The sequence below is a fragment of the Tigriopus californicus genome, chromosome 5 (assembly GCF_007210705.1).
Source record: "Tigriopus californicus strain San Diego chromosome 5, Tcal_SD_v2.1, whole genome shotgun sequence".
Lineage (NCBI taxonomy): Eukaryota > Metazoa > Arthropoda > Copepoda > Harpacticoida > Harpacticidae > Tigriopus > Tigriopus californicus.
In genome coordinates this window covers 15,702,280-15,717,310 of record NC_081444.1, presented here as the reverse complement: position 1 = coordinate 15,717,310, position 15,031 = coordinate 15,702,280, and the positions used below count along the sequence as shown (strand labels likewise).

Genomic DNA, 15,031 nt, shown 5'->3' with positions numbered 1-15,031 from the left:
GACTCTTCTGTAGTTGTGTGTGTGTGGTGCGTATTCCCCTGCACAAGCAAAATACAAGCCAGGCAGAATGAAACGGGCTGATTTGGCGGTCGCATTAACGGAGAATTGCTCGCCTCTTTCACTCTCATTCTGCTCATGAGCAGTCTCAGTGCTAGCGTGAGAATGAATGAAATGGATAGGAACTGGATCTAACATTCATTTCATGAATGATTCGGAACATTTCAGTCATGCTGATTCATAATAGTGGTTATTTTAGCAACTTTTTGTGAGCCTTTATTATCTTTTTTCGATAATTGGACAGGCTGGTAGACTCTACATTTTCAAACCTATCTATTTTTGTCCATGGTCTACGACGAGCTGCTCGCCTTGGTTCTTCATAGAAAGCCGGTTCTAGCTCGCCCGGGCGAGCAATTCAGGGCCTCTAAGCACTGACAAAGAAAGCCAAACGTCTATAAATTCATATAGCAAGTCTTGTAAATGCCTTAAGAAATACATACAATTGCCCTGATATGAAAACAAATGTATAAATCAGCTGATCTTGTATCATAATTAGTGATGAAAATGACTTATTAGATTGCAAAACTAACTCGTTCAAAACCTGATGAAAGACAGCTTTGAAGTGCGACAAGACTGGGTTAACCGGCAGGATGCTAGGGGATTCGCGGTTCAGGGCCACACACACCCTCTCGCCCTGGCCGCAAAGTTTGTTATTGGACCTGGCTGTTTTGGGCTTGCTCTTCCAAATCTTCAGAGGAAGAGACGGAAAGAAGTTGAGATCAGAGGAAAGAGAGGTCGATAACTCCTGTTCAATGATTGTGAGGTCTCCTCTCCTTTGCCTTTCAGTCCTCCATTTGAGGCAGGGCTATACCACATGCACACTCGCATCCTACAAGCGTAGGAAATTACTTGATTTGATCAACTTTTTGGACCCCCGAAAGTGCCCTGAAACAAGTCGGATCTGAAGATTTCCGGTGCTTGGGGTCTCCTATATGGCAGTATTCTACTCTTGTAACAACCTGTGGCAACCTGGTCATGGACTGAGAAGTGAGAACAGTGGCAAGTAAAGAAAGAGATGATCATGGTTGTAGAATGTGAGAGAATGTTTCTGACTGGCTGTTTGGCGGTCTGGGCTCTTTCACTCTCCTCACTGTGGACAAAGTGAGGGTGGTGGGTGGAGTTCTGTGCTTCCCCACCACCGGTCCATGGTTTCTTGCCTCTCTTTCTTTGTGAGTCTCCCTTCTCCCTTCCTTCCTTTTTTACTTCCTTTCCCCGTTTTCTCGTACTAGATCTGGGTGCGTAGTTTTGGCATTGCGAATGGCACCCAATGCGACTGGGATGGATCAGAGGGATTGTGAAGGGTCCCGGGAACAAGGAACAACACGAGCCAACGAGTTCCGATGAGGAGCCATATTATGTGATTTTTATGTCCTACCAAAGCTTCCACTATCACCCTTGCTCCGTTGCTCCGGAGTGATTTGGACGATGTTTTTAGCGTATTGCAGCCCACCATAAACAGACTGGGTCGACGATGGAGTTGGACTACAGAGAAAGAGGGTCGTGAAAGGGGTGAAAATTATGGGTGTTTACAATATGTGGGTGAAAGCGAAAGTTCCTGGTGCAAGTAGGAAGCAATTACAAAGTTTTCCCAATCCCCTCATCACACTCGGCCCATGAAGAAACTGCACAACCACGAATGAGCACCAATCAATTGCATTCACGATGGATCGAAAAGGATTAGTCCGTAAATGGACCGATTGAATGCTTTTGTAATGTCCTTCGCTATATCGCAACCCTTCTACAAGAGACAGTTCTAAAATTAAGGCCATTCGCCAAGGTAATGGAGAGCACAATTTAGTTGAAACCTGATAATCCATGAAATTAATTTCATCCCTCCATCCATCTACTCCTCCACCCTCCCTTCATCCCTACAATGACATCCAAGAAGAGTCTCTCACTTTCAAGGGTTGACACCCTGAGCATCTCGGCTGCAGACTCGCCAAACTTATTCCTCCCATAAGATAATACGTCAATATCAACGAGGACAACGACCAATGCTTTTTGATAAGTCAAAGAAAATTGGCTCACCCATCAGTACCACTAAAATTGACAAAAAAAGAGCTTTACTAATCAATGTCTCAATGATCAAATTTCAATGCGTCTATAGTCTTTCCGTATCTTTAGGGAGTACTCGTGGCAGGCTTGGGATCCCAATTTTAATGTGTGTTTTTTATCACGAACAGATACCTTCTTTGACGTTGGGTTAAGCGTTGGTACTTGATTCAATCCTTACTCCCAAATTTGTCCAATCTGCCTTCGATTATTATAGTCGTCGCCCCTTGGGGTTGACACCCTTACTCTTTTCCTTGTCGCTCGCCATCATGTTGATCTAAATGGGCAACATCACTGCCACAAGAGTAACAAGAGGAGAGGAGGAGGACGAGTAGAAGGAGTAGCAATGATCTTGATCTTAGTACCCACCGTACCTCATATTCGCTCCCAAACAAGACCTGACCCGGGTTGGGGGCTTTTTTTGTTGTAGCTTCCCTCATTCTGTTACTCAGATGTTATTCAGAAGTAGTTGTTGTGTGGAGTGTGGATTCATGTCTCTTCATTATCTAGATTGCATCTGATGTTCGTTAGTCACACAGGGCGTTGGAGATGGAGTCAAGTTCCATTGAACTTTGCAGTTTGCCACCGCAAAAGGCGCAAAACGTCTGGCGAGTGTACGTACGTACAGTATACAATATGCAATGAGTTTGGGTGTGGTGGTGGTGGTGGTGGTGGTCTGCCTCTTCTGCTTTGATATTAATAATCACCACCATCATCATGCTCACCCTTTCGAAACGTTGGAATCATCATCGGGTTGCAGATTGTTGATTTTCGGATTCTCGTGTAACGAGATTGGCTGCCTTCCAAATGAGAAGGTATCGGTCCATAAATTACCCCACTAAACAAGTGGTGACAGGTTAGTTGGATCGGCCTCCTGGATGATTATGGCCAAGTCAAACGAGAGAACATGTCTTCATTTGACACACTTTTTATGTGAAAACAGAGGCCGGTTGATCATAGTAATTGAAGGGGTACGAGAGCCGGAGGGATGGGCGCTATGATTAAATGAGGGTCATTTCCTCACAACTTGAAGCCCATCTTGGATGCCATTTTTCATGAGAGTTGGGATTCTGTATTGTACGGGGCATCTCAGTGGCAAGTAAATCCGTTATCTCGGGAGGACCTTGTGGGTTAAAGAACAGGTACAATATCACCCTGTTAGACGTTCGATTTTTATCGGTGCGTGATAATATCAAGCAAAGGGCTCTGACGAGATGGAGACTGGGAAGTGCATCACATCCATCGTTCGTCTCCGAAATCTCACCTCTAATGAAAGGCTTGTTTTGAAAATAATGAAACCCCACGTCTGGATATATGGTTATATACTCTATCGGTCACTTGATCTGTCCATGTAACGAGGTCATAATTCATCCCAGCTCTATTTTATAGCCCTGCTTTCGGATCCAACATCCAACGGAGAAGCTTTATTTGCCTCACTGTCGTGGAAGCTCTTACGTCATTGAGTAGGCCTTGTTGCCTTGTTGCCTTGTTGCCTTTTGGGTCAAACTAAAACAGGCGGCTTTTTGCTAACTTCCCTTGTTTAGAGAAGTTGGCAATGTAGAGCTGCAGGGCTGGATGTTTCTTCGGGGAGTGAGATGTCATCGCAAAAGCAAATTGTTGGTTCTTTCAAAATCCCTTAATTTCCATATCTCATCTGGCCAAGACAACATCATCGCCCAACTCACCACGGTCTGACATTGCATGTGAGGAGCTTCATCCGAGCTCGGAGATTCCATTCTCTTCAAGAGCCTTGATACCATCCACTAGACAATGTAATTGCCTGGCTTCTTTGGACCCAGGAACTCATCTCCGCCCTCCTCGGTTCGGTCGCTTGAGCTCGAAAAATGAAGACAGACTCAGACTCAGGGCACATAACTTTCTAGCTTCGGCTCAAGGCTCACGTTCACACCAGAAGTGGGCGGAATAAGGCGTGCTGTGCTTTCAGTTTGAGTGGGCAGGGGATCCATGGGTAGCTATTGAGTTCAAACCCCTTGTTCCCATGGTCTTTGGATTTGGTCTGATCCATTGAGACGGGCGTAAAATGAAGTTGAATGGGGAAAAGTTCGGAGGTTGGACGGAACAGTTTTCCCATATCCTTAGAATGGTTTTCGAGTGTGCCCATAACATCACAGCACAGCGGAACGTTGGTGTAGAAGAATTGAAGTACCCACTCTCCGACCATCCATGATGGTTTCTTACATTGCACCATCAAGAGATTTATTGAAAAACTTTCGATCCATGGGCATTGGTGTGGAAATTAGCAATGGGCTGACGGGGAAAACGGCCTTCTTCTGGTCCAAATACAATTTCATCTGATTCCAATCGCAAGCTTGTTCCAATTCCAAATTCAATCTCAAAGAACTTTTCTTTTACTGTTATTGTCCATGTGTTGTGACGGCCATGGTGTGAATATCCTCCAGTAAACTTTGATTGCCAAACTTTTTCCCTCTACTCGTACTCAACTCGTACTTGTCGGGTTTCAAGACATCGCTCTAACCTTAAAACTTGTGAAACGGGTACGTCATGCACCCAATATTAGTATCAAAAGATCCACTTTGGCGGCTCGAAACCGAACTTTTTTCCCATCACATTTTATCAGGGGGGTTGTTGAGGGCATTTATTTCCATAAACCATTAGTCTTCCGGGGGAATTCTGAAAATGATTCAGGGCGTGAAAGAGTCTAGCCAACGATGAGAATGACGATGATGAACAACAGCTCAGCCCTCCTCGAGCATAAAGTAAGTAAGGGCGGACCACAAGTTGTTCGCGTTCCATGTTCCAACCAACCGATCGTGGACTCCTCAGGGACCCTGGAGATGAGGACTGGGGCTGTTTTCTTTGTCTAGACATGGCCCAATACCCAGAGGCTATGTTTTCAGTGGAACGGAGCCAAAGGAACAAGAAAGACGAGACAAGGCAGTGAGATGCTGCGACTGGTGGACCCACGTAAATGGTTCCAACGATTGCCCCTCTTTCTTTCTCTTGAGTCTCAACCAATAAGGTGGGGTATTGAGGATTATGCTGGTCAACAGTTGAAATCCATCGTTCAATTCGCTGTTCACCAATCAATGTAATGATGCAACTCTTAAGAACATCCATAACTTGATGTGCAATTTTATGTGTAAAACTCGGAAGAATTAAACGCTGATGAAATGGCGACAACACATTTTCTTCAATTGATCGTACTGGTTCCCAATGCAACAAGAACAATGATTTAGATTCTGCAGGTCAAAAAAAAGCTTTCGCAGCTATTGTTAACTAACCACTTGAGTCGACCATTTCATATTGATTTCGAATGTGGTTGAGTTGCCTGTGGCAAGATCCTTCAAAATCTTATGGTTAATTGGTGGCCAGGATAATACTTTGGGCTAATCACTTTTTTCGTTCGTAGCGTGTTCCAAGAAGTTTATTCAGCAATCTAGCGTGGCTCTTCCCATCAATTTTGGGCTTAGTTTTGGAAGTAAGCACTTCTAATGGCCCCCCATTTTCTGTTCCTATGAGCATTTACTAACGATATCAAGGTGAAAATCACTTTCACAATTATTTCTCAGAGATCTCTCGCTTAACCATTTAAGCATGAATTCTCATTCTGTGATATTCGACTATGAAGTCTGACAAATACCATGAGCAAACTTGAGCCGTTCAAAAGGTTTCATAGTTTTTGGAGCGTATGCTCGTACGTAGATTAGATCTTTAGTCAAGAATTGACCCGCCACTGTTCCCATCCCAGGTTGATGAGGGGCCTGTCTGGAAAGCTACCAAATCCAATTTGGATCCGGTAAATTGAGTCAATATTTTTTTACTCCAGGATCCCGTTGTTTCATCCATCCCTGTGCTCTTTGTCGTTGGACACACCAAAGCTCCTTTCTCTTTGGAACTTTTTTGTGTGCCCGGAAGATATCTTCATTTTTGTGGTCCAACCAAGATTGGACTCTAGAGAAAATCTCACGACTCCACTGAAAATATGAATTGATAGCCGGGGCCCCAAACCTACAACAATGAAGACCTCAAAGGCAAAACAACATCGTCAAGACAATCCAAGTTCTCCCCCCTCTCCAAGCATTACAAAACAAGCGTGTGCATGATTCCAAGTATTGATCTTATGTCTCGTCCTATTTTATTAGTGTCAAATTTGACCAGTAGTTTGCCGTTTGGTGCTGATGATGGCGAGAGTGGGTGCCAAAGTGCAGACAAGTGATGAGTGAAGAATTGGAGGCGACCAACCAACCAACCAACGAACCAACCAACACCGCTCTGACTCTCTCTGCTTCCTTGGCCAAACCACCAATCTTCGTTCGTCCAAACCATACAGCCTTCTTTCTCTCTCACCCTTCTCCTCGGCTCCAAATGCAATAATGAAAAAAGTTCACAACACGGCCAAGAAAATCCAATGGAGCACCAAATTTTACCCTTTGCTCACTCACACATCTGGCGCCTCAAGCACAACCCAACTTGAACCTATCTACACACCCTCACACCCTCACACCCTCACACACATGAGCACACCCATAGCCCTATACACGGGGCAATGTGGGGGGGAGGAAGGGTTAGTTTTCTTCCCACCATTCCTCATTCTACAATGAGGCCATATCGCATAAAGGGGTTAGATATGCTCAAATGTCATGTTTCAAGACATTCAGAACATAGAGAGCTTTTTGGAAGTACGTTTACTACCTGATCTAAGAACCAAAAAAAAGATGCAAAGCGAGGACAACAACAAGGATGTTTCTTTGTGTGTGTGTGTCTCCATCCAGATTTATGAACGGTTCAAATCTATCCCCGGTTTTTTGTTCGATTTAGTTTAATATGTGCTGCTAGTGGGATGTCTGTCAATTGGCTGGAGAGTTGGAGAATAGAAGGGGTTGTGTTTGGCTTGCCAGAGTCGTAAATGTTTGACAGATCTTTTATGACACCTAATAAATTAATTATCCACATAATAAAACGACTAGTACTGTATGAACAAATGCTCTGTACACTCGTAGTCACCCACCCGTCGTCTCACACTTGGACTAGAACTCTGGTTTCAAGCTCAAGTCCCCCCAAAGTTTCAAATCTGTAGTTATGCGCGCTTTAAGTCCAAGATCCACTGTCTTTAAATGGCTTAAAGAGGAATATCGAATGTCTCAATGAAATATCTTTGTCAGGCCACTTTCCCTTGAATTGCGAAGTATGGCCCGTCAAATTGGCTTGTTGTTTTTGAGAACGTGAAAACACCTGTTTTTTTAGCGAACGGCCACCACACAAACATCAGGCACTGAATTGTGTGCAAAGACTCCCCTCAAGTCTCGCCTTGAGTTGAGGAGAGACCAAACATGTTGCACGACATTTGTGATTCGATACATATAATTTATGCAGCCTGCTTTTCCAAGAGAAAGATCGAAGGCAAAGGGGGAACATGGCGAGAACTTTGCATGAAAGCCAATGAAGGGAAAACCGAGGGAAATGGCGGACGAAGGAGGGGGGGATACGGAGTTAGTTGGGAGACGATGGAAAATGCACACGAGACTATCAAGGAAAGGGGAGGAGGGTGAACTAGGGAGCTCAGGGGTGTTGAATTTGCACAAAATCAATATCGCCATCTTGAGAATGATGTGCTTCATGCTCATTCATGTTGGGATTTGGCTCGGGATCTCCGTAAGGCAGGTAGTACTGTCTACGTGTCTACTCAGACTAGCTTGCTCATTGCGAACCGGGAAAAGTGCATGAAAATCAATTTATGTGTCAGGGCAGGGTCTGCCAGCCAATCCCTTGGTCCAATTTCTCCCGGAGCCTGAAAAGGCAATGAACCCCTCTGCCTTCATTCGGGTGCTCCTAAGACCCTCAAGTCCAAGGCCACCACTCCAAGTGAGTGAGCCAGCCAGCCAAGCTCTGCAAGCAGAGATTTGCAAGCACACATTTTTTACCCCCAAAGTGTGCGAGAGTGTGTCAGAGGCAGACAGGCCCTTTTGAAGGGCAAAAAGATTGGTACAATTTCTTCTTAGATAGGCTTCTGAAGCCATTATGATCAGATTATGTTGTGATTATCTTCTCCTTGGGTTCAGACATCCTCCTCACCCGACTCGTTTTCCAAAGTCGTAAAACACTTCATATTCACTCGTTCGGCCCACTGCGGACCAGGTCTTGCGAGGGGGTGATGGAAGGAGAAAATGCCAAAATATGATGACATTTACGACCACAATTTGCGGGTAAAAGAGACATTTCTCTCTCGTATATGTACATTCTCAGTGAGCGGAGACCTCCAGAGCATCTCATCTATAACACACAAAGAAGGCCATTTCCATCCCTCGTGAAGGCCTCATCGTTCTCTCCAGGGCATTCCTCGACGAAACCTTCTTTTACCGTAGGGAGGCCCTAAGGGAGGGAGGGACGGAGAGGGCGCATCCCGGACGCCTCGAACCCCTCGAACGCGTGACTCGAGCGTCAATTGTAAGGCAGCCTCTGAACGGGGCGCTCGTCGCGCAACCTCGATCTCGTCCGCGCGAGCACGCGTCCTCTCGGCCAAAGAAAATACAAAACGGAGGAGACCGCAAATCAGTCAGTTCGAGAATCTAGCGGTGAGTGTGTCCACGAGAAATGCAAATGGTGCCGAGTTTTGGATTCATACAAAAGGTCTCTTACCACGTTCGTGCATTGAGGATTCGGCTTTTATGAGGCAGTTCTAGCAATCAATCGCTTTGAGTTTGTGGTTACACTGAGTGTCAGTCTGGACTGGACCTCAATTTTGAGTGAGTTTGCGACCAGTTTGTGCTTGTGTGCTTGAGAAGTTCTTGAATCTCGTCGCGACTTTTTTTAAAACCAACGAAATCCAAGGTAAGACCATTGCCAAGGTTAGCTAGACGGTTGTTGAGAATTAATGGAATGGATCAAGAAGTGGTGGTGCTTCTGGAAGAGAGGAAGTGGAATTGTTTCTCGTTGAATTTAGATGATCTCCAACTCCCTGTTCACAAAGGCCATGAAGGCTAGCAACCAATAGAAAGCGAGACACACACAGATACAGAAAAGAAAGGTCATTGAGAATCACCAGACAATAACAAAGGCTACTTGAAAGGACTACTCGAAATCCTTTGGCCAACTTCCAGACCCACTATGCACCACTGGTTTAGAATCAGCAAAATCCGAGACAAGGCGAAAAAAAACCCTACTTTTTTTTACTGGCACCCTCCACGCCGAAAATTCGTTTGTTCGGTGAAACCATAAAGTAAGGTGGCCGTAAATTTCATCATTCATATTGCCAATTTTGGATCCTCTGAGCTGTGTTTTTAAGAATGCCGTCTTTGTCTCGAAGAAGTTTTTGGACTGGCCTCCCGAGGTTCGACGAATGGCACTCATCCCCATGACTCTTCATTCCAAGCCATAAATGGTTTCCCTTGAATACCAATTCAAATATAGATTCCGGTCCGTGCTTGTCTTTAAACCATAAGAAAAATAGCCACTGCAAAAAATACCCACTGCAAAAAATACCCACAGCCCTACAAGTAGGTTGTTCGCGTGAGCTCTTTGTTGGTTCCGACTCAATTTTTCTCCCTAGAACATTTACGTTATTTGGCAAAGTGGGCCCAAAGGACTCGGTCGACGAAGAGGTGCCCTGGATGGAGAAGTCAGCATTAAAAAGTGGGGCCAACCAAAATAATGGGAAAATAATGGCTATCAATTAAGGCATGCTTAGCTCAACACATGAACAACAATAACAACAACCTCCTCCTCCTCCTCCTCTTGCTTTGAAACCACTTTCGACACCAACAGAAGCAGTTTTCAGTTTGGGTTTCTATGCAAACATGGCTTTAATACACCCAATCATGGCTTAGTTATTCATATACTTATTGCTCAGGAAGGAGTGCGGCCTGTATTGTCAATCTTTGACTCTCATCTGAACCCGCGAGGAATAATATATCTGGAAGACAGAACTGGATTCGGACAAATTGACGGCTAGACACAAAAAGGCTTCTCAAACTGGCCTCAATTTGATCGGTGCGTGTGCTTGCGTGTGTGAAAGAGGCCCGGAATGTCGAATGTCGACTTAAATATGAATAAATGATTTTGGGAAGTCAGGTTTTTTTTGTCTCGAAACTCTTTTCTGATTGAATGAACTGAAAATTTCCACCGGTTATTGGGAATACTAGGTCATACATAAAACAGCATTGGCTGGGGCGGCAGTGCCGGATATTTTTGTTTCTTTCTGGAAGGAAGCTGTAAAGAGTGTTCAAATTATCCTTCCAATTGACGAAGCCATCTATACTGTATTGCAGAGAAAAGGACCATGGCCCCAGAGGGAAATCGGCTCGTATTATGAGACATAAAAAACCAACCTACTGAGAATTATCGCTCTCTTTGTGTAGTGTATCTGGTCTCCTTCAGGGTGAGAAAAGTGATTGCCAAATCCGCCGATCGATTTCCAATCGAATCGAGGCCAATACTAAACGACCCCGGGTAGTATTAAGATTTCATCAGAATGTGATTGGAGCGAGATAGGAAACGTATTTTATCATATATGGCTTTTATGTCGTGTGTCTTAGCTCTGTATCGAGTACGATACTTGTTTTGAACCTGAGTGGAACTCGAGTGTGAAGAAAAACTGAAGAGATTGCTCTCTTTTTTTTGGCATTGTGTTTGTTGGCCAGGTTCTTTTGCTTTTGACTCTGGCACCAAAACCACCGCCACCATTCACTCACTGCACTTTTGTGAGCATTTCCAAAAAAAGCTAACGAATGTGATTTTGATACGAGGTAACGAACCAGAACGCCAACCATCAAGCATTGCGATCATCATTCTCGTGATTCGCCCGCTCTCAATCGGACTTTCTTGGCGCAAATTTTAGCCCTGTAATGTCTTCCTTTGTGTCCGGATTCTCATTTTATGCTTCACCGACAACCGTTTCACATCTATGAAGCTCACTGCAATAAGCCTCATCTTTACCAACAAAGTATATAAAAAAAAGCCAAATTGTCATCTGTTAGGCTTCAGGCCTAATCTCCGGAATGCCGTTGTGTTTGTCCAGAAGAGTCGCATGAGTCTGAGGTTATTAACACCCATGTCTGCCTGTCTGTAATTATCTGGATCAGCGGTGTCGTTACCTACTACAGCCTTAATACCTGCTTGTCCGTGATTTATGGCTTATCTCGCAGTGAGGACTGGACAAATATTATGTTTACGTATGTCAATAACTCACAATGCCAGGCAACCGACTCCCTGCCCATCCTTGGATTAACACTTTTACTACTTTTTGCCTTTGAAGCCGAGAGGCAAAGGGACTGTTCGCTTGGGTGGAAAATTCATGTCAGAGTCCGGTTAACCAATCGTGGGAGGGATGATTTCCATGCAAATTCAATCTACGCCCTCGCCACCTTTTCTCAACTGACAGACGGATTGTATTGAGTGTACGTACGCACTCTGGAGTAGAGCTCTCTAATGGGAGCATGGACGACGCCCTTTGAACCCCTAGAGTGCGAGTTACAAATTGTTGAAGAGAACTCTGATTGTGTGGGGGTCCCTCCTGATTGATATCAATATGTTTTGTGCTATTAGAAAAACTGTCAATCATATTGGCCAATGACCCAACAGCGCTTCTTTGCTCAATAAGGAGGAGATGGTGTGTCAGTTTATCTCGGTGTGATTGTGTTTGGCTCATGGAGTGGACGGAGGATGGTGGACAGGGAAAGAGTGGAAATGACATTTCAAAAGGCTAAAATTTGAATTTGAAAGGACCCTGCCGGCCTGCCTGCCAACTGTTGAATGGGTGTGGCTGGATTTTCAACCCAATCCTAAGTTTTTTTTCTTGGGTGGGCTGGCTCGTCATTCGAATCGTTGTAATTCAATACCAACTTTTTGGGTGTCCCCGAACAATCAAAAGTCATCTTGGTTTTTGTGTCGGCATCCAATCAGCCAGCCGGATGAATTCTTGGACATTCCTTTTAATGGGCCGAAATGTAGTCTGTTTCATTGGCCTCGTAAATTCTGGTTGTCACAACGCACCGCGTAAAAAAACCCCGGTGATAATGAGCCTGAGTCTGGTCTAGTCTTTAAAGGCTAACTACGTAGACCAACTTCTCGGTGGATCAAGTGAATTTGAATGCATGTTTTTCGTATCATTATACAACTAGACGAGTACCAGTTCTGGACCACATAATTGTCTGTCTCACTCTTCGAAGTCAATTAAAACCGGCAGTAAAAGTTTTATTTGCTCCGGAATCAACGTCTCCATTAGACAGCTTCTTCTCGTGTTCTCATCCCAGTTCGTTCTGCCTTCTTCCTTCAAATCTGGACGTTGTTTCACCCTTCAAGTTTTGAAATTTCAAGAACCCACCCGCCCCACGACCCCTTGAGACTTGAGAGTGCTCGTCACCTGTGATTATTATTGTAAACATCATTGAGGCGACCCTCCTCTTCATTCATAGAAGACGATATAACAACCCACAACGAAGCCAGTAGCAGTAGCTCGATCAACATTCCACAATCACGAGGGGTGAAATTGGGAAATATGTCGTGGCCAGGGTCTTGAGGGTATTTTCAAGAATAGGCCACCAACAGACAGGCCGGTCAGTGTTGTGGGAAGTGAAGATCTTCACTTTCCAGACCCACTTGACCGTTCGCTTGGCATATTTGCGAGCCGACTGCAAGTGTTTGCTCAAGTGCACAGACACATATGAGTCTAAGACCTGAGACCTGAGACGTACGTAAGACCTAATACCTGAGAGTTAGTTAGTAGTTATCTATGTAGCTGTGCTGGTTAGTGTTTACACTTGGGGGGGGGNGTTGTTCATCGTGATTGACAGGTCTTATCTGGTCCATGAAGTAAGTGATAAAGTAGACAGCCGCACTGAATCAAGACCAAATGCCGTTGTCGAGGAAGCTAATCTTTTTCTCACTTTTACATCTGACTCGCTTCTCCTCCTAAGAGCCTTTTTTCAGCACTGCCAAATATTCACGGCACAATAACAGCATTTTAGAGCTTGGTCTAGTCCAGTTGAGGCCTATATATCGTTGTCGTTTGTGGCCTGTTTTGATTGTGCTCACGTGTCAGGAAAAAAATGATGGAACCAACAGACAACTGTTCTGGAGAGCCCTTTTTTCTAAGTGGAACATTGACTGACACATCCCTCATGTTATTAAGTAAATGTTGTTGTGATTGCCAAGTGATTGAATTACGATAATGTCAGAACACTTGTGTGCCTTTTGGCTTCTTGTGCTTCTCACCCACTTTCCTTCGATTCTCCATCCCTCCATCTCTCAGTCACTCACTCACTCACTGACTCGAGATCAGGGCCAGGAAATTAAATGGCGAGAAAAAATTACCAACTGTCAATACGATTTGACTCTAATCTCGGCTGAGCCTTAGACTGAATGCCACATCAACGGATATTTAGTTCATCAAGTGTTTATCCATCCAAGATAACTCTCAGCATCCTCATTTTACTCCGCTTCTCTTTTTGAAGCCTCGAAATGGAGATCTTCTAACTTGCAGGAGAAATCCCAAAGCATACTATTACATCTGCAGCGAGAATACCCGAGGAATCTCGAGAAAGATCCCGAGCAGTTTGATGGTGGTATTGTCTTTCATGGGGCAGTTCGTTTCTGGAACGAATGATCAAGATTTCGATCTGTCCTCATGGTCAAGGAGCTCGCTCCTGTGTATGTAACGCCAATGGTCCAACCATCATCTTGTTAGAGAGTGAGTGAGACTGGTTGGGTTGCTCTCCCAACCATGGATGTAATTTTTGTACGCACTGGAGAAGTTATCCCCCCACATTCACCCCAAATTGTACTGGATTTTTATCTCGAGTCCACTTGAGAAGCTCGAGGTTGAAGGTTCTTGCACGCCCCGCTGACTTTTTGTCTATTTTTTACCTGTTGTTTCCGTCAAAGACCACAGGAATGACATTCGGATTGCCATCTTGATTTACATCTCAAGCAAACCTATAAATTTGAAGGAGAAAAAAAGGACCTCTGAGAGACTAGTGCTGTTTAATTAATGAATTGACAATCTGACCTCTAGCTTTGCGCTTTAACCAAGTCTACATAGATACACAGCAACGATGTTGAGGCGGAGATATCCTGGAAAGTGGTTGGAAAAAGACGAGAAGAAAAAAAATCAGGGAAAAAGATCATATGCATGATCTCGTTTAAGAATGAGAGCACCTCCACGAAAACTCAAATAGCGCCCATCAAGATTTGTTTGATAAGCCTCTCAAAATATGGAGCGTGGAGAACTTGGCGTGAAATCGAGTCTTTTTCGTCGCTCAACTTCATGTCCTAATTTGGTCACACTCGTTTACTTTCGAGACAATTGTTGATCAAACATAAACAACTCTCGGCCGCCGAAAACGAGCCATCCCGACTATGACCATCCTCAGTCGGATTGCACATTACTTATTAAAATATGCAAATTAATGTGCCATGAAGGCGTTTATCCAAGGAAGACAAGGAGGAGGAGCAGAGGAGCAGAGGAGCAGAGGAGCAGGCAATGTAGCTCTTTCTTCACTTGCAAATGGTTTTGAATGCAAAATGGCCAACCACTTACCACGACGGCAATAGTATTCTCGATTCGCGCAGCGGGGAGTGAAAATTCGTGAAAAAATAGAACCTGATTTGAATCGGGGTTGGCTCGTTGGATTCGACGAAGCGAGGCGGGCTCACTCAGACTCAGGCGGGCTCCTGACATTTTGTCCGTACATCTTGCCAGCATCCAATCCACCACGGGTGCAAGAGTACGTACATTCCGTAAGCACTCCACTGTACTGTACATACATGCATACAGAAGATACGAGATAGGTTTACGAAGAAAACAACGAGTGGAGAAGAGGGATCCAAAATGATCCATCCACCCAGGACTCCGAGCTCCTGCTTTGCCTTTCGTGTGATCTCTCAAGTCGTGCTTTGATGTGAGCAAATTCTCCGAACCATTGGGGCTCACCTCTACCTACCTACC

The 15,031-nt window shown here is 44.6% G+C and overlaps 1 protein-coding gene across 2 annotated transcripts in view; it reads left to right on the top strand.

Moving 5' to 3' along the window:
• Window positions 1-8,622: 8,622 nt before the first annotated feature.
• The window catches only part of LOC131880565 (inactive tyrosine-protein kinase transmembrane receptor ROR1-like), a 34,050-nt gene continuing 27,641 nt past the window's right edge, over window positions 8,623-15,031 (top strand). For both annotated transcript variants that reach the window (XM_059227231.1, XM_059227232.1), the window contains exon 1: window positions 8,623-8,919. The gene's annotated coding sequence lies outside the window, so the exon portion shown is untranslated. The remainder of the gene's footprint in view (window positions 8,920-15,031) is intronic.